The 26,988-nt window shown below is 35.0% G+C and overlaps 1 long non-coding RNA gene across 2 annotated transcripts in view; it reads left to right on the top strand.

Annotated features, from left to right (window-relative positions):
• Positions 1–26,988, top strand: part of LOC128248897 (uncharacterized) — a 233,814-nt gene that overhangs the window by 152,545 nt on the left and 54,281 nt on the right. Inside the window, exon 3 of one of the 2 annotated variants that reach the window (XR_016243561.1) lies at positions 474–621. The exons of the other annotated variant lie outside the window; for it this stretch is intronic. This is a non-coding gene — a long non-coding RNA (uncharacterized LOC128248897). The remainder of the gene's footprint in view (positions 1–473; positions 622–26,988) is intronic. 2 annotated transcript variants of the gene reach the window in all.

The raw sequence follows: 26,988 nt of genomic DNA, 5'->3' as shown, positions 1-26,988 counted from the left end.
CATAAATATATGCATACATAATGCATGTATGTGTATATATATCTATATGCATATATATACACATACGCATATATATACATATAAACATATATACGTGTAGTTTGATGCAATACATTGTTCCCTAACAATACGTTGTGGTGAGCATCGATAGGCATTTGGAACATCCCTCACAGGGCTCCGAACAAACCATAATGTTGAAACGCGCGTAGGAACTTTAATATAAACTTGTGTTAATCATAATTTTCATATGTGTGTGTATATATATATATATGCGTATAAATATACATACAAACATATATATGCATACATACATACATATATATATATATGCATACATACATATATATGTATGCATATATATATATATATATATATATCCCGTTCTCCTCATAGCTCATCTGTATTTACCGTTTCGGTTTCATGGCCTCCTCTGTGTCTTGTTATTGTATATGTCTTATTCTTTTTCTGTTCAGGTCCGTCAATCATGTTTGCGCATTTATATCCAAGTAGCTTACGTAGCTGAGATCGCCAAATTGAACCGTGTTATTTGAACCGTGTTATTGAACCGTGTTATTTGAAGGTGTCGAAATTGTGATGATATTTGGTCGAAAACTGTTGAAGGTTTGTTTTTCCTGATTTTTTTCTTATGTTCATTTGTCATCCTCTCTACGCCCCATTTTGTTTATAACTCGTAGAAGATAATTTGGAATTGGAGAATGCTAAGTGCCCCCTTGTTGGCAAGAAATACATATTTCAGTATATGGAAAGGAAGAGGCTGTGTGTATGACCTATACATACAAGTGAAACTAGTGATATTAATGCAACTGAAGTTTAATTGTAAGTTGATGCCTGCAAAAAAAAAAAACAAAAGAAAAACTCGGATGGAAATAGAATTCCAAACTGCTTTTTCGAATCACTTAGATCTCTTGATCATAGTCAGATTTGTTGGAATGCATTTATTGATTAATTAGAAAAAGAATTTACAACAGTGTCAAGTTCTTGTCTATGAGCATTCATATCCATCATTTAGTTTTATGGATATCTTCTGTCTACATATGTAGTGTTCATCTATATTTTCTCTGTGGTGATAAACGAATGTAAGTGAACGCAACATCCTTGGATAGTTTACTCAATGTTGGTGATTTCTATACCATCGGAAAGATGCAGCCTTAAAATTGAGATGATGATGATGATGTGATGATGATGATGATGATGATGATGATGATGATGATTATGATGATGATGATGATGATGATGATGATGATGATAATAATGCCGGTGACGATAATAATGGCGATAACGTTAGCAGAGTGGATAAAAAAGTACTCGAAAATCTTGAGAAATATCAGTAATTGAAGGGACTGCGGAAGACTAAGACGACCGTTATACTTGTGGTAATTTGTGCACTTGGCAGAGCACCCAAACTGTTCCCTAACAGACTGAAAAATATTGGAACTGAGACTCGCTTTGTTAAACTGCTGAAAAGTACAATCCTGTATTCAGCACAAATCCTAAGAAAGATTCTTGAAATCTGAGGAATATTTTTGGCACACAACCTCAAGACAACATTCGTTAATAATAATAATAATAATAATAATAATAATAGTAGTAGTAGTAGTAGTAGTAGTAGTAGTAATGATAATAATAATAATAATAATAATAATAACAATAATAATAATAATAATAATAATGATAATATAGTCAAGAAGGAAGACGAAAAGATAAATAGATACAACCCTTTTAAGTACGAAATAGCCCAGCTATGGGAAATGAAGAATGGAAAGATAGTGCCGATTATCGTTGGGTCCTTGGGAACAGTATCAGAAGGCATCAAGAGGAATATAAAGGAAATTGGAATAGAGTGCCTAGTAGAACTGTTACAAAAAGTTTGTAACAGTTCTGTACAGCCAGAATAATCAAGAAAGTATTAGATAGCTGGAAAGAACGAATAGCATGGAACCGTAGACTGCAGGTAATAAGCCTGCTACGCATGCAAGACTCCAGGAGCTCCAACAAAACCTGTGATAAAGAGAAAATAATAATGACAATAATAATGGTCCCTAATTTAAGCAAAAGCCAGCAGTATTTGAGAGGAGGGCTTCATTGATATCATTGAACCCAGTACCTAACTGGCATTTTTATTAAATTGCTCCCGAAAGGATGAAAGATAAATTTAAACCTCGGTGGGACTTTAATTCATATGATCTCATATAATCACAAAGCCAGCAGTTTTTAGGAAATGTTTTAGTTGATTAAATCAACTCCAGCCCCTTGTTGATACTTCATTCGACTCCAGATGAAGGAAAGCAAAAATGACCTTGGTAGGATATGAATTCAGAAAGTAAAATGTTGGTCCAGGGACCTTGTGGTATATTATCTTACGCCATTACGGTTCCGCTCTTCTGTTGGCTCCTAGGTACATATTTCAGGGCAAAAAGTCTATAGTTGTTTAAATAAACTCGCATTCAGTCGTTGGTTGACCTTTATTTGTATCAATCCTCGGAAAGACGAAAGACGTTTACTCTGGCGAGAATTGAACCCATTTAGTTACTTGAAAGATTATAATTAAATACACAAAGTTTTTAATATAATTCTCCAGCAAATCATTATAACTACTGACCTTCTTTCTCTGTTTTCCTCACTCTCATTGCTATCATCATATTCTTCGCTATCACCATGTTTATCCTCATCATTATTTCCGTTATCAACATTACCATTGACAACGCTACCACTAATACTGTCCCTAACCTCGTATTCAACAGCGTTATCGCTGCTCTGCTGCTACTGCCGCTTCCGCCGCTGCCGCCGCTGCCGCCGCTGCCGCCGCTGCCGCCGCTGCCGCTGCAGCCGCTGCCGCCGCTGCCGCTGCCGCCGCTGCCGCTGCCGCCGCTGCCGCTGCCGCCGCTGCCGCTGCCGCCGCTGCCGCTGCCGCCGCTGCCGCTGCCGCCGCTGCCGCTGCCGCCGCCGCCGCTGCCGCTGCCGCTGATACCGCTGCCGCTGCCGCTGCCTCCGCTATCGCTGCCTCCGCTATCGCTGCCTCCGCTATCGCTGCCGCTACCGCCGCCGCCGCCGCCGCCGCCGCGACCGCCGCCGACGCCGCCACCACCACCACCACCAATAACAACAACATCAACAACAACACTATCACCGTTTTTATTGTCGTGTTCATGATCGTGAACATCATCGTAATATGTAGCTTTTTACGGAATAGTGTGGATTGATTGATGTGGCTGTTTTGTGTTGCAGCTTCCGCCTCCAACAGGAATTTCGCTGACACATTCTCAATAACAAATTGTGCTAGTCATATCACAAAATGTCGATGAAGCCCTTTTAGGAAAAAAAAAATATCATCTCAATGGATATCTTGACCAGTGTCAAATCTATGTATGCATTTTGCAGCTAATATTGTATACAGATTTAATTCTCAACCCCTTTCTGTCTCTCAACACGCTTGCTCTTACATTCTTTATTTGTTATCTGTCAGACAGATGAGAAAAACAGCACATATGACAATTCATGTAGGGTTTCGGAGACTTATAACGGGTGGGAGAAAAGAGAGAAGAAACGACGGCTCATGGATTATCCTCAGACTAAAGAACATCGTCTGAATGTTTATAAAGGAATGAAATTTACTAAAGCCACTCAAATAATAATCATAAAGTCTACACACACACAAACGCATGCACTCACCCACATATAATATTTTACTGATGCCAACTGCCTGCCCAACCCTATGCATATATGATGTAGTGGTAATTACGTTGTCTCGTAACCTCCTAGATTAATTCTTAATTCTTAACCGTTATATAGAAGCAGAAAAGCATAAATTTCATCAATTGGTCCCGCTTATATTCACTGCAAAGTAATAACGTGTTCGGCTTTGACTGCTTTTTATTAATTGCTTCCTCTATTACCGTAGGCATATTGTTTGATGTTTATACTAAAATACTCTATACGGTTACATTTATATATTGATATATGACTTACTTTCGAGGTGGCAGGCTGGCAGAATCGTTAGCACGCCGGGCAAAATGCTTAGCGGAATTTAGGTTATGAGTTCAAATTCCGCCGAGGTCGACTTTGCATTTCATCCTTTCGTGGCCGATAAAATACGTGCTAAGTTCAGCTCTAGAGGTCGATGACTTACCCCTACCTCCTTCCCACCCCAGATTGCAGGCCTTGTGCCAAAATCTAAAACTAAGATATGACTTAATTCGGTCTCTTAAATCTTGATTAAATCGACCGGAGAATAGTCTTGAAATTCGGCGTGTTTTGGATATTTTAAGTTTTCCCATTCCTCTCGAAGTCTGACCAAAAGCAATTTCTCCCAGAGACGAAGAGAGAAACAGAAAGAAAGCGAGAGAAAGAGAGAAAAAGAAAGAGAGAGGGAGAGAGAAAAAGAAAGAGAGAAAGAAAAGAAAGAGAGAGAGAGAGAGAGAGAGAGAGACGTAGAGAACAAGATGAAAAGAAAGAGAAAAGGGAGAAGTAGACGAAGAAGAAGAATTAATCTCAGCATTGGACTAGTCCTTTATCGATCCCGAAGGGATGCAAGATAATGATGATCACCGCGATATTTCTATTCAGAATGCAGGGACCTAAGAGCCTGAAGGAATACCACATACTGCCAGTTCAATAATTTATATGCATATATAGCTGCGATTAAAACTGCACACTGAAAATGTTTTTGAGATATTCAAAATATTTTCGTTTTTGTTGAAACCAAGTGGTTGATTGCAATTAATATTTTTAAAATTAGAATTTATATTTATTCATAAACAACATTTCATAATTATTCTCTTTCGCACGATTTGTTTTTGTAAGTTTTGTTTTAAATCTTTTAATTACACTCTCAACAACATTTTGCAATAATGCTGACACCAATTTGTGCATCTGGTTGTTATTTAGTCCGCGGTGATCCCTAATATGCAAACGTGTGATTAAAGGTGTCCATGCTCTTAGCATACCAACGTCGTTCTCATGTAGCGTGTATTCACGGTGTATTCATGTGAATTTTGCATTTCTCTCTATATATGTATGATAGGCAAGGCAGGCAGTGCTTACCTCGAATAAAATAGATCGATAGCAACATTTTCCTTTTATGGCAAAATATGCCCCTAATTTGATATAATTATGAAAGTTACTCTGATTACTATGCATAAAATGCAAAATATATTATTTTTCTGTAGATTAGGTTGGCATAATTTGCCACTGCCTTTCAATCTCAGTATTTATGCTGAGTATAGTAGTGCTGTAGTACACGTGCTGCGTACATTCCTACAACAACGTTTTCTTTACGTGCTCTAAAAGGCAGAAGTAAATCTGCCTTCAACTCAGTCAGGCGACTGTGTTTCGCTTATTTTTTTGTGTTTTACTATATGAATGTGTTTTACTATATAAATGTGTTTTACTATATAAATGTCACCAGCTACCCTGAGTAATTGCTGACGGCACGTGCCTGATATATATATTGGAAGGTTTGGAGGTGATGTACAGAAATTATATATTAGAAAAAATAACAATTAGGTACTCAGATGTCTGGATGGTTGTACATTTACAGATTTTTATTCATGTCACATGTTTTATAAATTAGCGCTTTCACATAGTCTTGTAGGGTTTTCAAATTTATATATATATATATATATATATATATATATATATATAGATATATAGATAGATAGATAGATAGATACACACACGCGTGCGCGCACGCACACGCACATAATATAAACGTGTTGGTTGTGCTTCATTGATTTAAAGACATTCATACCGGTATATATGCATACATGTTTAGCTTTCAGAAAGATAACGTAGGACCCACACTTCAAAACTCCTTATAAGTATGGAAAGTACTACTGTACTATTATCCTATAGCACTATCCAGTGTAGATTATTGCAATAGTTGGCAATTTATTCCCTTATAGCAAATACTCAGTCTTCCCTATTTGTCTCTACTGTTTCTACGGCAATGGTTTCCTAATTATGTCTTACCACATCGAAACTGCGATCCAAACTATTTACCCAGGCTCTTCCCATACAACTGAAAGCCATTGGAAATCAATTTGGCCACGTTTTTCCCTCAAAGAAATGTTCATGCTGAACACTAATCGTATCAATTTAACCTGTGTTGTTAGGTGTGCAAATAGCGTGGGTACTTCTCCTCAAACTATCTCAAACGTTCTTTACGTTCAGAGTTCCTATCCTACCAAGGTCAGTTTGCCTCTTATCTTTATGGAGTCGATGAAATAAAGTGCCAGACTGGCGGATACATTAAAGCCACGGACAAAATGTCTAACTGTATTTGCGCTCTGAATTTGCATCATCCCAAGGTCAGCTTTGCCACTCAATTCGAAAGTAGATAAGATAAACTACAAATCTAAATACAGGGATGAAGCCCTCGTTTCTTCTAGAAGTTAAGATCTTGAGGTTACGCTCGGCCAAAATTGCATAGATCAAGACGGCGTGTGTGTGTGTGTCGCACGCGAATACTCAGGCATTTAAAACAGAAGTTGAAGTATGGCGCATATTGATGCAACGTCACCGTGGATTCCTGCTCAGAGTTTAGAAAACCTAAGTTGAAGGCAAAATTTAGAGTTTGTGCATGTTTGTGCTAAATGGAGTCTGCTGAGACCCCCTTCGGTCATGACTGACCATGGGATTGCACCTTGAAAGTTACACTCCTAGGCACGAGTCCGGGCAAAGTTGTTCATGGAAGACCAGCAGTCGCCCATGCATACCGGCCTCCCCTCTGCACGCCACCTGTGTTATCAAAGGGAAAGGTAAATGCCGATACAGCTTGGCACCTGTGACGTTACAACTCATTTCTACTGCTGAGTAAACTGCAGCAACGTGAAATAAAGTGTCTTGCTCAAGAACACAACACGCAGCCCGGTCCGAGATTCGAACTCACAACCTTACGATCGTAAGCTCGACGCTCTAGCCACTGAGCCATGCGCCTTCACTAAATGGTGTAGGGGGGGGGGGGGTATAATTAATTATAAGGCTTTTCTGTTAGAAGATGTCTGAAATATTGTTATGTAAAGAACGTCGGACTGAAGAAATGGAATGTTACTATAGAAACGGATCTGGAAATGTTTGCCTCAAGGTTTCAGTTTTCCTAGTTCTATTCTATTTACACATCCACTAACATCCGTTTCAACCGTAAGCAATTCATAGTGTATCATAAATCAAACACACGCACACGTACACACGCACAGACACGCACACACATACACACTCACAACATGTACATACGCATATACACATATATATGTATGTGTAAACGCTAGACTTCCTTTTTTCCATAATACGTATGTATATATATAAATTTAAATAAGCAGAAAATGGAGAAGTCTTTTGATCAACAAACAAACAAATTGATCAACATCGGTTAATTATTTTTTAATACAAAGCATAACATAACATTACCTAACATTTCTTACAGCCGTTTCAGCAGCCGATGTCAATCGGTGCTTACAAAGAAAATTTCGAAAATGATATTCGCCATCTTCATAGCACGTTCGATCTAGTACATGGAGCTTCATATATGTATATAGGCGCAGGAGTGGGTGTGTGGTAAGTAGCTTGCTAACCAACCACATGGTCTCGGGTTCAATCCCACTGCATGTCATCTTGGGCGAGTGTCTTCTACTATAGCCTCGGGCCGATCAAGGCCTTGTAAGTGGATTTCGTAGATGGAAACTGAAAGAAGCCCATCGTATATATATGTATATATATATATATCTATATATATAGATGTGTGTGCGTGTGTGTGTGCGCGCGTCTGTGTTTATCCTCCCACCATTGCTTGACAACTGATGCTGGTGTGTTTATGTCTCTGTAACTTAGTGTTTCGGCAAAAGAGACTGATAGAATAAGTACTAGGCTCACGAAGAATAAGTCCTGGGGTCAATCTGTTTGACTAAAGGCGGTGCTCCAGCATGACCGCAGTCAAATGCCTGAAACGAGTAAAAGAATAAAAGGAATATATATATATATATATATGGTAAGAAGCTTGTTTACCGACTACATAGTTCTGGGTTCAGTCCCATTGCGTGGCACCTTGGGCAAGTGCCTTCTACTATAGCCTCGAGCCGACCAAAGCCTTGTGAGGTGATATGGTAGACAGAAACTAAAAGAAGCCCGTCGTATATACATAGGTTTCCAGCATAGTTGAATGGTGAACTTATGCTTGAATTCGAAACAATTAGTAAAATCGGAGAAATAATCCATTCTACCCCAGGGACAAGGCCTGGAACTTTTGGGTAGGGGGCCAGTCGATTAGATCGAACCAGTACTTAATTTATAGACTCGGAAATAATAAAAGGCAAAGTTAACCTTGGCGGAATTTGAACTCCGAACGTAAAGACAGACGAAATACCGCAAAGCATTTTGCCCGGCTCGCTAACGTTTCTGCCAGCTCGCAGCCTTAAAATTGTAGGTATAATAATCTATCGATGTTCTAGCTGGTGGAATGGTTAGAATGTCGAAAAATGTTTTATGTTAATTCAGCCAACTCTTTACGTTCTGAGTTCACATCCCACTAATGTTAATTTTGCATTTCACCAGTACAAGGCCGATAAAATAAGGAACCAGTTAAGTACTGGGGTCTCGACTAATCCCTTATCCTCAAATTTGCTAACCTAGTGTCTCTAAATCAGAAACCATTATTGCTATACATTCTAGGTAGTAAAATTAGGGAAAAGTCTGTGGAAGCAGTCTTGATTATTGAATGTTTTGCATTTGAGTTACCAATTCTGTGAGTAGTTAGTACTAAGTAAACTGAGTTTGTTATCCAATTTCCATGCAGAGCAGTAGCTATTTTACTTTCTCTACTGGCACCCTACAGATAAACATGGATGTCACAAGACTCTTTCACTTAACAAGAATGAATACATGTCGATGAATAGACGTGATTGAGCCAAAATGACAAGTAATTACTTTTATATTTATTGTGCTTGTGCTTTGGTTAAATAATTATTGGTGCTTATTTCATGTGTTGCACACATTCATAATGCCATGAAGTAAACTGTATATTTTTAATGAAACATTTATTAAAATTAAAATGTATCTGGCATTCTTTATTAAATAAAAGTGTAATTGAAAATGTTTTATGTATTTGCAGCCAGCTACTCAACTAAGATTTGTCTTTTTATTGTTTTAGTAAAAGAGGGGTAGCTCTCATGGTATTCTTCAGGGTTTCTTTGAGTGATAAAGAGAAAAGAAGTCATTCTGGGACCTGGAGCGAATGCTTCAACAAAAGAGACTTCACTAAAGGCACATCAGAGTCATGTGGTAGCGCTAAATTGGGTGATGGATCGAGTTTAACATCCAAGTCGTTACTGTAAGTTTGCTCTAATTGCCAATGTCTAACAACCTACTTTTATGTAATTACCATAAAAATCTCGAACAAACAATAGGTTATATCGTGTCAGGAGATAATGATCTACACACTTCTTTGTAACAAATTCTAACCAAGAACAAAAACTTAAAGTTGCTCTCTGTAGGTCAGATCTCAAAATAGCACATTCATAGCAAATTTCTAAGGCATCTTAAATATAGATATAGCAAAAATATATTAGACTTTTGCTACATTATTTTGTATTAGATCAATTTAAAATTTTCTGCAACAAGATTAAATATAAATATCCAATTGGTAAGTAAGAGCCATAAATTGAATGCTAATGTAAACATGAATTGATAGCCTATATTCCTATAGAAGCCATAATTTAAGGCTGATACAAGTCATAAACTAGAAACGAAGATAAATCATATTGAATACATGACTGGCGATTAAATGTGCTGCCATAAATACAATAATATTTGAAACAACCTCAAAATAGCAAAACTTCTCAACAGGGTGTATGGCTGCAGGAAAATTTTGGAACTACTTTTAATTGATAGAATTATGCAAAATGATAAAAAACAAAGCAAGTAAAAAGAAAAAAAAACAACAAATACTCACCAAACTACCAAAACTAAAAAACAAAGCGGAACTAAACTAAAACATTATCCTTAAACGCTTCTTCTATTGTAACTACATCGATTTCTACTCCTCCGAAAACCAGTTTCATATTTGTATGTCATATATTAATCACTATGCCAAATGCTTTATTCTCAAAATCTCTGCCAACATTTTCTAGTCAAAGTGAACATCATCTACGCTAGCCGCATTTAGCTTTCCTTATCTCCACGACTTAAGAAGGGGCATCAACTAAAACCATGGAACACTGCCAGTATTACCTGACGAGAAGAATAAAAGAAAATTAACTGAAAGCAGAACATTCTAACTGTAGTTTTCATCTACTCAGAGTTAACCATATTTGTTAATCACTAAAACACTAATCATTTAAGTTTTTATATAGTCAAACTCCGAGCAAGAAATTTCTGACAACCAAAGAAATAAACTTTATCTATACATATAAATTTAACATGGGCGATTCTTTCTTGTCTTGGGATTCACGGTCAAACTGCAGGGTAGAACTGCACGAAAAATTACACAGATGTATAGAATGATCCGGTGGTGATGCTGGACTTTGTATTTTTTCATAGCTCCCATAGTTACCAAGGTAATCTACTATAATAATACTCTTAATGTTTATGAATGAGAAAGGGCGGCGTAATAGATGAATAAGGAAGGAAGGGGTGATGTCATACTTGGTAGTGGGATGATGAAAATAGTACGCTGAAAAATAAATCAAACAACGTTTCAACTCTGTGTGAATGTATGTGTGTGTATGTAAAAGGGGGGTATGTGAATGTGCGTGTGTATGTGTGTGCGTGTGTGTGCGCGCGCGCGCGCGCGTGCAATGGGTGTTTTTGTGAAGTCTTTGTAGTGTTTCAGTTATTTGTTTTTCAGTTTCAGATGTTTTTGTTTTACTTTTGTTTTTTCTTTTTAATTTTGTGTAATATTTCGCATTGAGGTTAAGGTATTTAATATTTTTCGTTATTAGTTTTTTGCTGTTTTTTGACCTTTGAAAATTTAAAAGATTTTTTTACCTACGTTTTATTTCTTTTAATTTTTGCTTTATTTTTTATGATTGTTTCTGTTGTTTTGCATTTTTGTTCGCTTACTATGTGGGTTTATTTTTTGATTTGCTTGAACGTTGGTTGTTTTTTTTTTGTTGGTCAGTTATTTTTAGCGTTTTGACATAAAAAAGTCATTCTAAAATTGTTTTTTAACATAAGCGTTCCCAAACAAGTTGAATGCTTACAGAGAGCAGGTTTTACAGCCACATCATCCAAACCGACCGGGCTTAGATGCTAGTTATATATATATAAGTCTTATATATTGCATATATATAAGTCTGCGTGGAAAGAGAGTGTTCTTTCCTAAGGATATTTATCCAAGCGTACATCGCTTTAACTCAATTAACGATACTGAAAATTCCACATGTGCGTATGTACTAGTGCTTATTCTTGGTTCTTCTCCGATAATTAGTAGCTTACACTCTTGAAGTCATAGTTCTCACTATGTATATTTTCATCTTTCGATATAGGAGAAAAGTTTTAACAGTGCAAAGAAAATAGCGAATATATATACAGAATAATCAATATATTCATCATAATAACAATTAATTTATGTTGCCTGTGCGCGTTTCGGTTTTAATTACTTAAATCCACATTATGCAATTAAATTGCATTAAGAATTTTAAAAAACAAAAACTTTCGTCAGAGCAAGAGAATGGTTTATCATTTTGCATAATTCTATCAATTAAAAGTAGTTCATTTTCCGAAGTTTTCCTGCAGCCATACACCTTGTTGAGAAGTTTTGCTATTTTGAGGTTCTTTCGAATATTATTGCATTTATGGCTGCACATTCAATCGCCAGTAATGTATTCTGTTTGATTTATCTTCGTTTCTAGTTTATGACTTGTATCAGCCTCAAATTATAGATTATATAAGAATATAGGATATCAATGTTGAGGATGAATGGTACCTCCTTACCATAATGTAAACTTCATTTATCAAGATACCCTCAACCTGAAGAGCAGCCTGTAGTATACACTCTGCTTGGATATTTTCCATTTCCTAGGTTCCGCTCGCTATGAAACATTTGTAGCCTGGATACTATTTACTCCTTTCCTTATATATACATATCTTACGGAGATGTACTTGCATAGCAAGCGACCTGATCTGAGATCGTGTGCTGGAACGAAAACAATTGCAGCGTGGAAGGTGTTTATAAGCCATTTAAGAAACACACAAAAACCGTTAGATTCACTTCAACATTTAAATATAATTTGCCAAAATATTTTCGTCGCTTTGAGACAGCGACCTCTTCACTGACAAAATTCCGTCCTGCATTTCAGAAAGTAACAGTTAGTTCATGATATATATATACGTAAGTATGTATGTATGTATGTATGTATGTATGTATGTATGTATTGTGTGCACATGTGTGTGCGTATGCATTTGTGTACATGCGCATGCATGTCTGCATGCCTATACGCATGTGTATATATTCGCCATGATATTTCGCTGATCACTACACATGTATTTTTTTTCTCTCCTTGTATCTTTCTGTGTTCCTTTCTGTTGAAGAGCGTAGGCTCGAAACGTTAAAGACTTTCTCTATTCCCGAGCGTTATACTAATACATCCATTTGTTGTTTACACCACCTGTCTTTCTTCGTCTGTTGTCTTTTCGTGAATTCTCCTATATATATATATATATGTGTGTGTGTGTGTGTGTGTGTGTGTGTGTGTGTGTGTGTGTGTGAAATTAAGGTGGGTTACTAATATTGATTAAATAACTAGTTTGGATATTGCTAGAGATGTTTCAAACAACAACTCTAACATGCAAAGATGTGGACAGTATCAGTATCTGTCTGAAAAGAGAACTGAAATGGAATTACGTGAAACAGATCTTTAAGTGGGCTTCGTAGTTTTTAAAGAAGCAAAAAATCTTATATGCGGTGTCATAGACCCTTCTGTGCCATCGTTATCTCACGGCTTAGTAAACTTTAATCAAAATACAGTATTAACGTATAAACCACACAAAGCTTGCTTCATTGTAAAAACCGAAATGTAGTACATGATAATCAGCAAAGTATGTGTCGTGGGGTTCAAATCCAGTACAACTGCATTTCAAACGTCTATTTTTAGATATTGCACTTAATGCAGAAAATACATTAAGTGCTGGGAAAGTTAACAAACCAAATGTAAATGATACTTGTAATGACTTGTGGCATTCCATCAAAGGGGCGATATTTATTTTATCTGCTTAGCAACATGAGCATTGAAATAAATGAACACTTTGGGCTTAATAGAGAAACAGCATTTACATTTTACATCATGAATATTCACGACATTTTACTACCTAAACTTTTTCCCCCCGCAGCATATTCCTCTCCATCGCCAGTTTATTTACAATTGCCGTGAAGTCAAAACTGTAAAGTAGCTCTCAACAATTTCTTGCATCATTAAGTTTCATTATAAAACCATCGAGGATTTAACGATAACCGAAGGTGAAAATGTAACAAATGTGCTCAGTCATTATCTCCCATCATGTTAGACACCTTGCTGTCTTTTTCACTTCCACTTTCTATACCTTCACCTTCTCTCTTTCCCTTTCATACTCGCTTATTTCAGTCAATCAGTCTGTCTCTCGCATTCTTTTTCTCGCTCACACTTTAGCACTTACGATTCATTTCTTTTCTCTTCTCTCAAATTTACTTCGTCAGTTGCATAATTCACTATTATTTTCTAGCTCTCTCTCTTCACTTACACATTCACAGTCAGCCAGTAAGTGAGTCACTCACCCACTCACCCACACACTTACTCGATAACTCACTCACTTACTCACTCACTCACTCACTCACTCACTCACTCATTTACTCACTCACTCACTTAATCAATCAAATCATTTATCACTCACAGAGTCCACCTTTCACTCACCTACTCTCGCCTTCTCTTGCTCATTCTGTCACTCACTCAATTTTATCTGTCTTTCTCTTTAACCCACAACTTTACCTTCCACCATCACTCTCTATAATTTCTTCCTCTTTCTCGAACTCCTTTCCCCTACTCTTCCATTTCACTTGCACACATTTTTTTCACACTTTCTATATTTACACAGTTGTTTTTCTTTTTTTCTTTCTCGTTTCATGACAAATAGTCATCGAGTCATCGTGTCATCATATTGCTGTTGTTGTTTAGTTCTCTATCAGATCAAATCGAACAAACCTTTGACCAGAGACATACCAGTCATGCCGATCTCTTCTCATCTTCAGGACTACGTAATCCAGTGTTTGCGTCTTTTCATTTTCTGAGATGATTTGAGGGAGAATTCCTTGCTATTTCCAATAAATAAGTATAAATTAAAAATCAAAAACCAAAAACCAAATTAGCTAAAATCAAAGAAAAATGGTAATGGCTTGCGTTGTTATTAGAACAGAAAATAAAATTCATAAAATAAGATAAAAGAAACAGGGGTCTAACGCTTCAGGCTGGGCGCTTCTTCGAAAGAACAAAAAAAGGAACCCAACAAACGACATTGCTTAACTTTGTTGAATATATCTCTCTACAAGTTTAGCAGATTGTTGCTGTGGTAGCTTTGTTATTATTTAACCCTAGGTCAAATATGATGGCAAAAAATTTCTTATTCAAAGTATTCTAATCGTAACCAACCATCTCGTAAAGAGTTAGCTATGTTTTCATTAATTGATGTGACCACCCTTTCCTTCCTTCTTAAAGAAGATATGACATGATGTGAGGTTAATTTAGTTCCTGCTTCAAGTAGATCGAATGATTGTGTAGAAGTTGGCTTTGGATTAGTGAAGTAAAGTTCAATCGGTAATCGAATTCGCATCACAAAATCTGTTTTAGCATCACTTTATGATACTTGTACATAAATATCTATCTTTCAACCTCACCCATTCTCTCTCTGTCTGTCTCTGTCTTTTTATGTCTTCCTGTCTCTCTCAAAGCCAAGTTCCACTCGCTCTTTCACAATTCATCTTCTCTCTTCTCGCTTGTCTCTTCCTCTCCCTTTCTCATTGTGGTCACTCATTTTGTAGCTTCGTCTCTTCAACAAATTACTATCTTATGCTCTTCCTATATCTCTTAGTTCTCCCTTCTCCTTTTTAGACTTTTATGCAGTTTCTAAAACGGTTTTAAAGATTTTCAATCGCCCATCATAAGTTGCACTTATTCTCTCTACTTCTCCCTTTCCCATTCATTTTCTTTCACAGCGCTTAATACACGCAAGTGTACACACACGCACGTAAGCACACGTACACGTCCCACACTTTCTTCGTCTCTTTCACCTTCTATGTCCCACTATTTCTACCACCCATTCACTTACACACATTTGTTGATTACAACTACAAGTGATCGTCTGTGTCAATCAAATTTCTTGAGCTTCCTTTGATACTGGCTTCTGCTTTTTCTTTCTTTACATTTTTTTTTTCGAATTGTTCTTTTATTTCTTTTTATTATATTTCATAGCATTGTTTTTCTTTTAGTGTCTAAAAATTTAACGGATTTCGATTTAATTTAGACAGAAAAATTGGGGAATGGAATTCAAAGTGATTCTATGTCAAAATAAAGACGCAAACATTTCCAGATTGAAGGTTAAAAGAAATTGTCATTAAAGATAGCACCATCTCTGAAATTCTTGTAATTTCACATAACCACACACACACACAAAGACAAGAAAACATATACATGGACACACTTACATGCTTACAAATATAATCAGACATAATCACGTACTTATACACACACATACACATTTTCTCTTTGGCATATTTAATTTTAAAATTTTTCGGTTTTCATTTTCTTTCACTCGCATTCTTTGTGTTTTAATTCACACCGTGACGATTCGTACACAGTCTCTGGCGTATAAACTTAAACATAGCTAGACAACTCGCACACAGTCTCACATCAGACACACACCTCACATATACATGCACATAAATATACACAGTCTTCTCTCCTTTCTCTTTCGCATTTCCTTTTCTCTCTTTGCTCTTTTATTTTCATTGATTTTTCCACACGCTCACACTTATGCACCCATACATACACATAAAGATTTAACCTCTCTATAATAGTCTGCTTCCTCCTTATACCGTCTTTAACAATCTGTATATGCACATATATACATACACGTATACATATCACTAACTCGTTTCCGACGCTCTTTCACAGTTTCATTCTTTTACTTCTCCCAAGTCTCTTTTTAACTGCAGAATAGCGTCCTTAAACACTACTTCCATACTACACACGTTCGCGCATGCGCACTCACAACCAAACGTGCACGCACTCACTGATACGAGAAATAAACACCATCAGATATACACCACACATATGCAGTTATATACGCTCCGTGAAAACAGATGGATAAATTTTAGGTAGATATGTGCGTATATATAAATATATATGTGCATATATGCGTATGTATCCATACATGCCTACATACATATATACATACACACACATACACATACACATACACATATGTATGCATATATATATGTATATATATGTATATATATGTATGTATATATGTATATATACATATGTATATATATATGTATATATATATATATATATATATATATATATATATATATATATATATATATATATATATATATATATATATAAAATTAAGGTACTCAGAAACCTGGATGTTTGTACATTTACAGATTTTTATTAATGTCACATATTAAATGAAGCGCTTTTCACCTAGTCGTGTAGGTTTTTCAATGTATGTATATATATATATCTCTCTATATATAAATGAGAATATGTGCCTGTCTGTCTATCTGTGTGTGTGTGTGTGTGTGTGTGTGTGTGTTTGTGTGAATCCCTAAAACTCGAGAACTACACAACCAATTTCATTCAAATGTTACACATGCCTTACTTAGGGTCCCGGTTGTGTTTTAGTCCAAAGCAATTTTTAACTTCTTGCATAGTTCGAGCCCACAGCAACATCATATCTCCTCCACTATTTACACACTCCGCACACACTAGCACTGACCACGTCTCAGCACCCACATCATCATCCACTCACACACACACACACATACACACACACACATTACAGACACACACACTTGCACACGCACACATCCATACGCCAAAGTCACCAGCCCCTATCGACACTTATACACTTACACACTCTCACGTACACATACACACATGCACACACACCTTTGTTTTGGGATTACCAGTACTTTATTATCTCCCCTTCTTCCTCGCTCTCCTGTCTAACTGCCTTTGTCCAACCAGTCGCCATGATTGACCGCTAACTCCAAAAGTTTTTATTCTATCTCTGTTTATTTCATCGTGTTCCTTTCTCTCCTTCCTGAGCATCAAACTAATACACCTGCTTGTTGTTTATACACCTGTCTTCGTCTTTTGTTTTTCTGTAGATTTCAGAATTTGTGTGTGTGTGTGATTACTACCAATATCGCATCGCTTAACGCTAGTACTCAGATTTTCACCATATCTTCGTATTGTGTGTTATTAATTCTATAAATGGTATCATGCATTCTTCATAACATTTAGTATGCCGAATTAACCGAGATCTGCATAGAGATATCATTCTAAGTTTCGTATTGTTTGCTTATGCTATAACTGTGCCTCGTGTTATAAATGTTAGATTATAATTATGACTACGTGTGTGATCACAAATTTTGAGGGAGATACATCTTAATCAAGTCGGTATATTGTATTGCCTGTTATCCACAGTTTTATAGAAGGTATTACAATTTCCACTTGATAGCAAATTTATTGACGATAACAATACATAAATGATAGTAATTTTCAAGGAAATATCAGTAATACGACACTATATGAGTGTTGCGTGTTTTACACATGCACAAATCATATATGAGTTGTAAGTTCAATTTTGATTTTATGTTTTGATCTTGAAATCTTTAGAAATTATATAATACGGCAAGATGATATTTTCGACAGTGCACATTATCACTCATATCTCAAAATATATTGCGCATTATGGTTTATCACTAATTCTACAGAGATTAGCACGATCTTCCCATTATATTTTTTGTTACGTTATCTCTGATTTTGCTGTGTGTATCTTTAAATCGCTATGATATTTCTGTTACTATCATTATCAATCCTACAAAATTTACAATAGATTGAATCTGGTACATTGTGGTTATGTGCTGCAATATATTCATTATAAAGTATCAGCAATTCTACTTGATAATCATTCTATATGAGTTATCACGGGTTTCATTTGTATTGTGCATTATCAGAAGATATTCTACACAATACTCTTTTAACATTATATCTTGTTATAAATTCTTTCAGAAATTTTGTTGCTGTTTGGGTTTACCACTTTTTCGTAATAAGATTTCCAGTTCCAAACAGTACGGATGATATGAGATTACAACCAGTTCTATAGAAAATATCGAAAATTTACATGAGAATTCTTGTATTTCATGTCATTACAAGTGTCACAAGATAATATTACAACTGTTTTATGACTAATTTTATCAGAGATGTAAGAGTTCTTTTTTGGACAGTATATTATCAGTAATCCTATGATATCATTTCTAACGTGTTGTAAATTTAAATGAGATATCAAGAAATTAGAAGAAAAATTGTGTAAAACTATTTTACTCTTTTACTGCATTCAGTCAATGGAGTTGGAGTATATTTGACAATTCCTTGATGGGTTTGGTAAATTAAATCGACCCTAATACTTGATTTGATGTTTTGTTTTTACTCTACTTAACTCTGTGCCGAACCGGTAAGTTACAGGCACTCTTGTATTGTGTCTCCGTATATGTATGTATGTATGTATGTATGTATGTATGTATGTATGTATGTATGTATGTATGTATATATATATATATATATATATATATATATATATATATATATAATATATATATATATATATATATATATATATATATATATATATATATATATATAGTTGTAGAATTCTGGTAGCCTGTTGAGGACGGTGTATTTGTAAATCATGTTGGACCTTCTGAACGGTTTTGTAGAGGGAAAATGGTCTCAGGGCGGCAGTTACATGGTAGTACATTGTGGGGATTATACTCCGGAATAGAGGAAGTAATACTCTCTTGGAAAGAAGTTAGAAATAGGGTAGATTGGTCTATGTTATTAACATTATTATTATTATTGTTATCATTTCTATCGTTGTAATTATTTACCCTATCTAGGGTACTAGTATTCTGGTTAGTGTTAGTAGGATTAGTTGAGTTATCGTCATCGTCTAAAGTATTGGTTAACCCTCTTATATCGTCTCAGATGATGGGATATCTTTTATATTCCTGAAACAGCTGTAAAGCTACCTTTCTCTTTATAAATTCCATAGAAATTTCACTCTGTCTTGGTTTTGTTGTCTCATTTTATCTAACACACACACACACACACACGTATATATATATATATATATATATATATATATATATATATATATATATATATATATATATATATATATATATATATAGCTCCTGTAGTGTTTCCGTCTCTCAATTCCATTTACATGAACTTTGCAAATCAAATCAGTAATGATAATATTGTCGTTGGATATTTGAGTTAATTGTACCATCGTCAATAAGATATTTTGCATCGTGTATGTTATCATCCATTGCATGAATGATCTAATTCTACATTTTAGTTGGTATACCAAACTTTTCCACCATGCATGGTATGCATGCTTATGAATTTTGAAGAAGATACTACTACATCATCATATATTTGATACTAGTTAAAGATTTCAGCATAAATTATAGATTTGGTTTTCAGATGATATTTTGCTATTAAGCTCTATAAAATAAAATATTACTTGCTTCGGTGATAATTTTTGTTCAGACACTCAGTAGCAATTCTGTAGAAGACATCTAATGTTAAGTGATACTTTTAGTGTATCGAGTTATCTGTTTTAGTGTATAGAGTTATCTGTTCAGACAGTACTGCTCATTTTATTCGATAACACATGAATGTTACAAAAAAACGCATGCATTCACGATCATATTTATGCGTTATTGCATATAGTTATAGGCGTATGTACACACATTCACATTCGTTGCAACTGTTGTAATTTTCAGGACAGCACTTATACATATTCGCCCATGCACATATATACATGCAGAGATTAACCCGTGTGCACAAGCACTTCATCTGAGCAATTCACAAATGAAAGGTGATTTACATATAGATGAAGACACATACATGGAGACCAATAGAAGTTCACGTATACACACATGCATATACATACACACGCGGGGACTACGTAAACCCCCCCCCCCCAAAAAAAAAAACAACAACAAATAAAATATATGCTTCTTGCCATACACACATCATGAAGTGCACAATTAGTGATCAACACAAGCACACACAATCACTTAATGACGTACACACATGCACACACACACACACATACACACACATGTACATACACGCACATGTACATACACGCACACACGGAAGCATGGACTCTTGTGCATATTTGTGTACGCACTAGAAATAAACTCAGACATATACACACAAGGAGACACAATCCTATGATAGTAGTAGTTGTAATAGTAGTAGTAGTAATGATAATAACAATTAAAGTTATCATTATTATTATGCCGTTATCATTAGTTATATTATTATTATTATTATTATTATTATTATTACCACCACCATCATCAACATCATCATCATCATCATCATCCTAATCATCATCATCATCATCATCATCATCATCATCATCATCATTATTATTATTATTATTATTATTATTATTATTATTATTATTATTATTATTATTATTATTATTATTATTATTATTATTATCATTTCTAGCGCTTTGTGGTTTATCACGAATCCTTTGGATGTCATCGCAGAGAATTTTTCTTTTTGTAGCTTTAAGTTTTGACAAGCTTTTATCTTTTATTGAATACGAGAATTGGTTTTAACACAGGCAACTCACACACACGCAAGCACACACACACAAGCACACACACACGCGCTCACAAACACAAACTGATACACATATGTACACGCACACAAATACATGCGTACAACTACAAAGCTATTCACGTATAAATTTACACACATGTATAATGCATTTGAAATCAAACGTCCAGTCATACATGTATATATATATATATATATATATATATATATATATATATATATATATATATATATATATATATATATGCACACATATACATATATACATCTGCACACATATACATACATGTATAAAAATAATCCCATATTTCAACGCACAAGCTTATACGCACACACCAAAACAAATACACACATAGGCATACACATACATACATGTACATACGCTCTCTGTCTCACTCACAAGCATATACACAATCACTCACACACACACACCCAATAGCTCACACGCACTCACACGCACATACACAAACACAATCACTCATATACACTCAAACTCACACGCACACACACAATCACTCACATGCATTCACACGCACACACACGCAATCACTCATACACATTCACACTTACACACACACACAATCACTCACATGCATTCACACGCACACAAACACACACACACCCACACACATTATCACACACACGCACTCACACATATACACGCACTCACTCACACGCGCACACACACAATCGCTCACACAATCACTTACACACACGCACACAGACACACATGTTGAGGCACCTGGAGACTTATGTACACTAACCCATACAGGAACAGGCATGCTATCTCTATCATTCATATATGAAAAGATTTTTTATATATGTACACACACCGAACCGTACATACATATATACACACACATTGTCTTTTTCTTTCTTTCTTTCTTTCTTTCTTTCTTTCTTTCTTTCTTTCTTTCTTTCTTTCTTTCTTTCTCTCTCTCTCTCTCTCTCTCTCTCTCTTCCACACTAACATAGAAACTCGCACACAAATTCAGATTTAAAATACGAAAACTCACATATCTACCTGCAGCCACGTGCGCGCACGCAAACACAAACTCTGTCTCTGGCTGTCTGCCTGTTTGTCTCTGACTCTGTCTCTTTCTCTATCTCTCTCACCCACACACGTAAATAAGGCACATATACCTAGATACACGCACATAGAAGCATTCGAAATACACTCAGACATAGAAACACGCACACACACACACACACACACACACACACACACACACACACACACACATATACACACATATATACACACTCACACACATAAATATATATGTATGTATAGCACATATACGAAGACATATATATACATACATACATATATATATATATAATATCTATATATATATATATATATATATCTTATATATTAAATATATATATATTCATTTATATATATATATATATATATATATATATATATATATATATATATATATATATATACATATTTATATGTAGTATATATTTATCTTATATATTATAAATGTACACATATAAATATACACATACACACACACATACATATATATGCACATCTTTACATACATATTGTTATATACACCTAAAACCATCTGATATCCACGCACTGATTCAGACACAAAACACGAACGCATTCACGCAGACGTACATAGATATTACATACAGTGCGAGACATGCACATATACCGAAATGAAGACACACGCAATCGTACGCGCACACGCCTACACAAACACAAACGCACTCACACACACACACACACACACAAATAGCCACACACATAAAACTAGCCTCACCTGAAAGAATACATACATCCATAATTACACACTGATACATAAGTATAGACAAGCTAATTCACTGTCTTTCTATATCCGCCGCCCTCAGACAAATGCACATATAGAAACAGGAACACATAAACATAGTTAAATTATTGCATACATACTTACACATGAAAGAAAAATACACTCTTATTCACTTCAATATATACAATACACACACGCACTTGAACATAGTCACATCCCGGCACATATAATTGGCGACTCAAAACGGAGGCACCCTCCTCTTATATACATATATATATATATATATATATATATATATATATATATATATATATATATACACATACATGCAATATATAATATATATATATGTGTGTGTATATATGTATATATATATACATATACGTATATACATATATACATACATAAAATATATAATATATATATACATATATACAGACATATATATATATACATAAATGCATACGTATATATATATATATATATATATATGTATATACACGTACATGCAATATATAATATATATATATGTGTGTGTATATATGTATATATATATACATATATACAGACATATATATACATAAATACATACGTATATATATATATATATATATATATATATATATATATATATATATATATATATATATATATATATATATATATATACATGTATATATACAATCCATATATATATATATATATATATATACATCGAAACATACATGCAAACACATACATACACGCAAACACGTACACACACCTACACAACACAGACGCACAAATGTAATACAAAGGACATTTCAATACATGTATTCACACATACAACCCACACTTGAACGCATAAAGACATTTAGACATTCACCGAAATACACTTTCATACACAGTCTGAAAAATTTCAAACACAAAATACTTACACACACCGAAACATAGAAGCAGGTGTACACATATATACATATACACTCGTACACGCACAGAAATACTCTCGTATACACGGACATCTCCACCTTTGGTATAATGTTTAACATTAGAGTTAAAATTAATATGTTTAACAAAGGTGAATCCGTTGCTTGCATAGTCAACATATAAAAGTAAGATGTATAAAATATGTGTATAAAAATGAACAAAAACAAACATCACAGATACACAAATGCACATAAAAAACAAATAAACGAAACAAGAATTCAATGAGTCCAAAGTTATTTCTGTAACAAAAGACTATTTTTAGGTTTGTTAATACATTTTTACTATATTTGAATTTAGTATAAATACGCTATAGCCGATAGAAATATCAATCTAATACTGCGAAACATGTTGAGTTCTATAATTTTAATGGTGGCCGTTGTTGTTTAGCCTCAGGTCAGGCTTGGTTCAACAGACCTTTGATGAAAGACATTACAGACCAGAAAGAAAAAAAAAACATAAACAAAAACAAAACCAAATAAAATTAATATAAAACAGATTTTTTTTCAAGCATAGTGTATGTAAGACCACGTTATGTAATGACAATAAGGTGAATTTTGAGGGAAATCGGCTGCTATTGCTCACAGAATATGCAACTACACAACGGTTCCATCGTTGGCTTCTTATATTTATTTGTCTTTGCTCGGGTAGCTGTGGTAATTGCGCCGTTTTCCTAGTATCTTGGATTACATAATCTAAATTCTCCTAGGCCATTGCGAAACAGTAAAAATGGGCTTTGAGAGAAATTTGGCTGATATTCTTAACACTTTGAATGATTAAATACAGGTTTCTTAGATAACTAATACCTCTAGTTGAACAAATCAAGACCTGGATATATACAAGACAATATACACATTCGAGTTTACTATCTTCTAAGAACCAAACAGCATAAAATTTGAAACCACATGATGTTATTCCTCGAGTGAAGCCGATATTGCTCTCAAGAAATATTCGAATATTCTCTCTCTTTCTCACACACGCACATATATGCACACGTTCTGTGTTAACTGGCAGAATGAAGAGTAATCAATATCATAGAAGAGTCATAACTTGCCCGAATACCCATGAGCACATAAGCGAAATTCCAAGCTAGCAAGACCACTATGTATATACACACATATATCGGGTCATCCCATAAATAATGCGGTTTTTCAATTGCATGAACTAAAAGTTGGAGGAGATAACCTACCTGCATCAAATTGCTACAAAAGTACCACCCACGTAAGATGTTGTTATCTGTTTGGTGGGAAATGAAAAGTTTAATCCACACTTAACTTTTAAACCTAAACCAAACAATAACAAAAGAGATCTACTGCGAGCAGCTTGAACGGCTTAAGTTGTTCTACCATCAGGATAATGCTCGGGCTCATACCACAAGGGCGACATTCTAAACACTAGAGAAGTTTGAATGGGAAACTATGCCCCACCCACCATATTCATCGGACATTGGCCCCATCTGATTATCATTTATCCCACAGTCTTCAAAATCATTTGGACAGAAAAATATGAATTCTGTAGACGAAGTCACAACAGTAGTGGAGGAGTATTTTTCGTTACAGACAAGTGAATTTTAGAAGAGGGGCCTTGCAAATCTAACAGATAGATGGATGAGCATTGAAGAAAATGAAGTAGAGTATATATTAGATTAAAAAAGAACTTTGTTTATCTTTATTTTGAAAAATAAAAAGTATAAAAAATAAGAGTATAAAAAACCGCATTATTTATGGGATACCCAATATATGTATGTATGTATGTATGTATGTATGTATGTATATTTGTATATAAGCATGTATGAATTTCCCTTTGTGTGTGTGTGCGAGTGTGTATGTGTGTGTTTATTGACCTTCTCAATTAATGGTTACAAATGTAATTATTAATTCATGTTTATTAAAAAAATTTCGATTTTGAGCATGAATACAATTTCAATATATTGTAGTGGGATAAATGCTGGGGAGTATAATGTATTTTGTAACCCGGCAGAGGCAATTCATCTTTCCTCGATCTCACCTATGAAATAAAAGTAACTGACTATAGGGATGTCCCTACGGTTACTCTCCGGTAGAGCGCCCTAGAGCTAGGTCCTATCAACACCAAACTCTTAGGCATTTTGATTCTTCGTGGATTTATGCAAGACCTATTTAACATTTTCATTCAAGGCATCTTCATATCTGTAACAGCATCCAAAAACGCAAGGATTTTTTGTCTTCGAATGATGGCAAAATATGTCAGTCCTCATAAGTTACTGATTCTTGAAAAACTCATATTACAACTGTTCTCATATGTCAAACAGTGTAGCTGCTACATTCATTAACATCTTACACAATACCCAAAACTCACCACGTCGCTGTCACTCTTCGTCGTTAATAACTTTGGCAAGGTTTGAGCATCACGACTATCACTCTTTGACTCCCTCTTTTTGTCTGTGTCTCAATTCCCCTCTCCCTGTCTCTCAACACTACCCCACCATCTCTCTCTCTTGTCCACCGACTGTCATGTCGCTTTTTTTTTCAATTAGCAAATAGTACATTATCGTCGTCCAAATCCAACTGACTCATCCATTTCGTTTACTATTCTCATTGCTTACTTCAAAAAATGATTTCTCCGCTACAGTTCATTCTCAGCTTTGGATTGTTGTGGAATTCACTTCCTACTATATTACTCCTCCTATGTATTTTAAATAGACAAGGTCAAACTGAGCATTGGTATATCCGTCGTCACAAGTCTAAAAGAGTCCACAACGTTCATTAGTAGTGTTTCAACATATATGATCAATATATCTACATACATATCTGCATACACAAATATGCATAAACACATGCATACATGAAAAAAATATACCAACATAATAATGTACACACACACACACACACACACACACACACACACACACACACACACACACACATATATATTACGGAGATGTACTTGCATAGCTAGTGACCTGATCTGAGATCGTGTGCTGAAACAAAAGCAATTGCAGCGTGGAAGGTGTTTATAAGCCATTTAAAAACACACAAAAGCCGTTAAATGTTGAAGCGAATCTAATGATTTTTGTGTATTCAAATGGCTTATAAACACCTTCCACGCTGCAATTACACACACACACACACACACACACACACACACACACACACACACACACACACACACACGCACATATTTGCTTAACCATTTTCTCACACCATCTCCGACGAAGGGATATAAAAAATACCCCGGAAACAGCTGTAAAACCTTCTATTTACAAATGTTCTAAAATCTTCACAGCCTTGGTTTTTTTTTTATCTCATTCTGAAAAAAAAACTTTATATATATACACA

The sequence above is a fragment of the Octopus bimaculoides genome, chromosome 1 (assembly GCF_046866305.1).
Source record: "Octopus bimaculoides isolate indiv1 chromosome 1, ASM4686630v1, whole genome shotgun sequence".
In the NCBI taxonomy this organism is placed as follows: Eukaryota; Metazoa; Mollusca; class Cephalopoda; order Octopoda; family Octopodidae; genus Octopus; species Octopus bimaculoides.
This window is presented reverse-complemented; position numbering and strand designations above follow the sequence as displayed.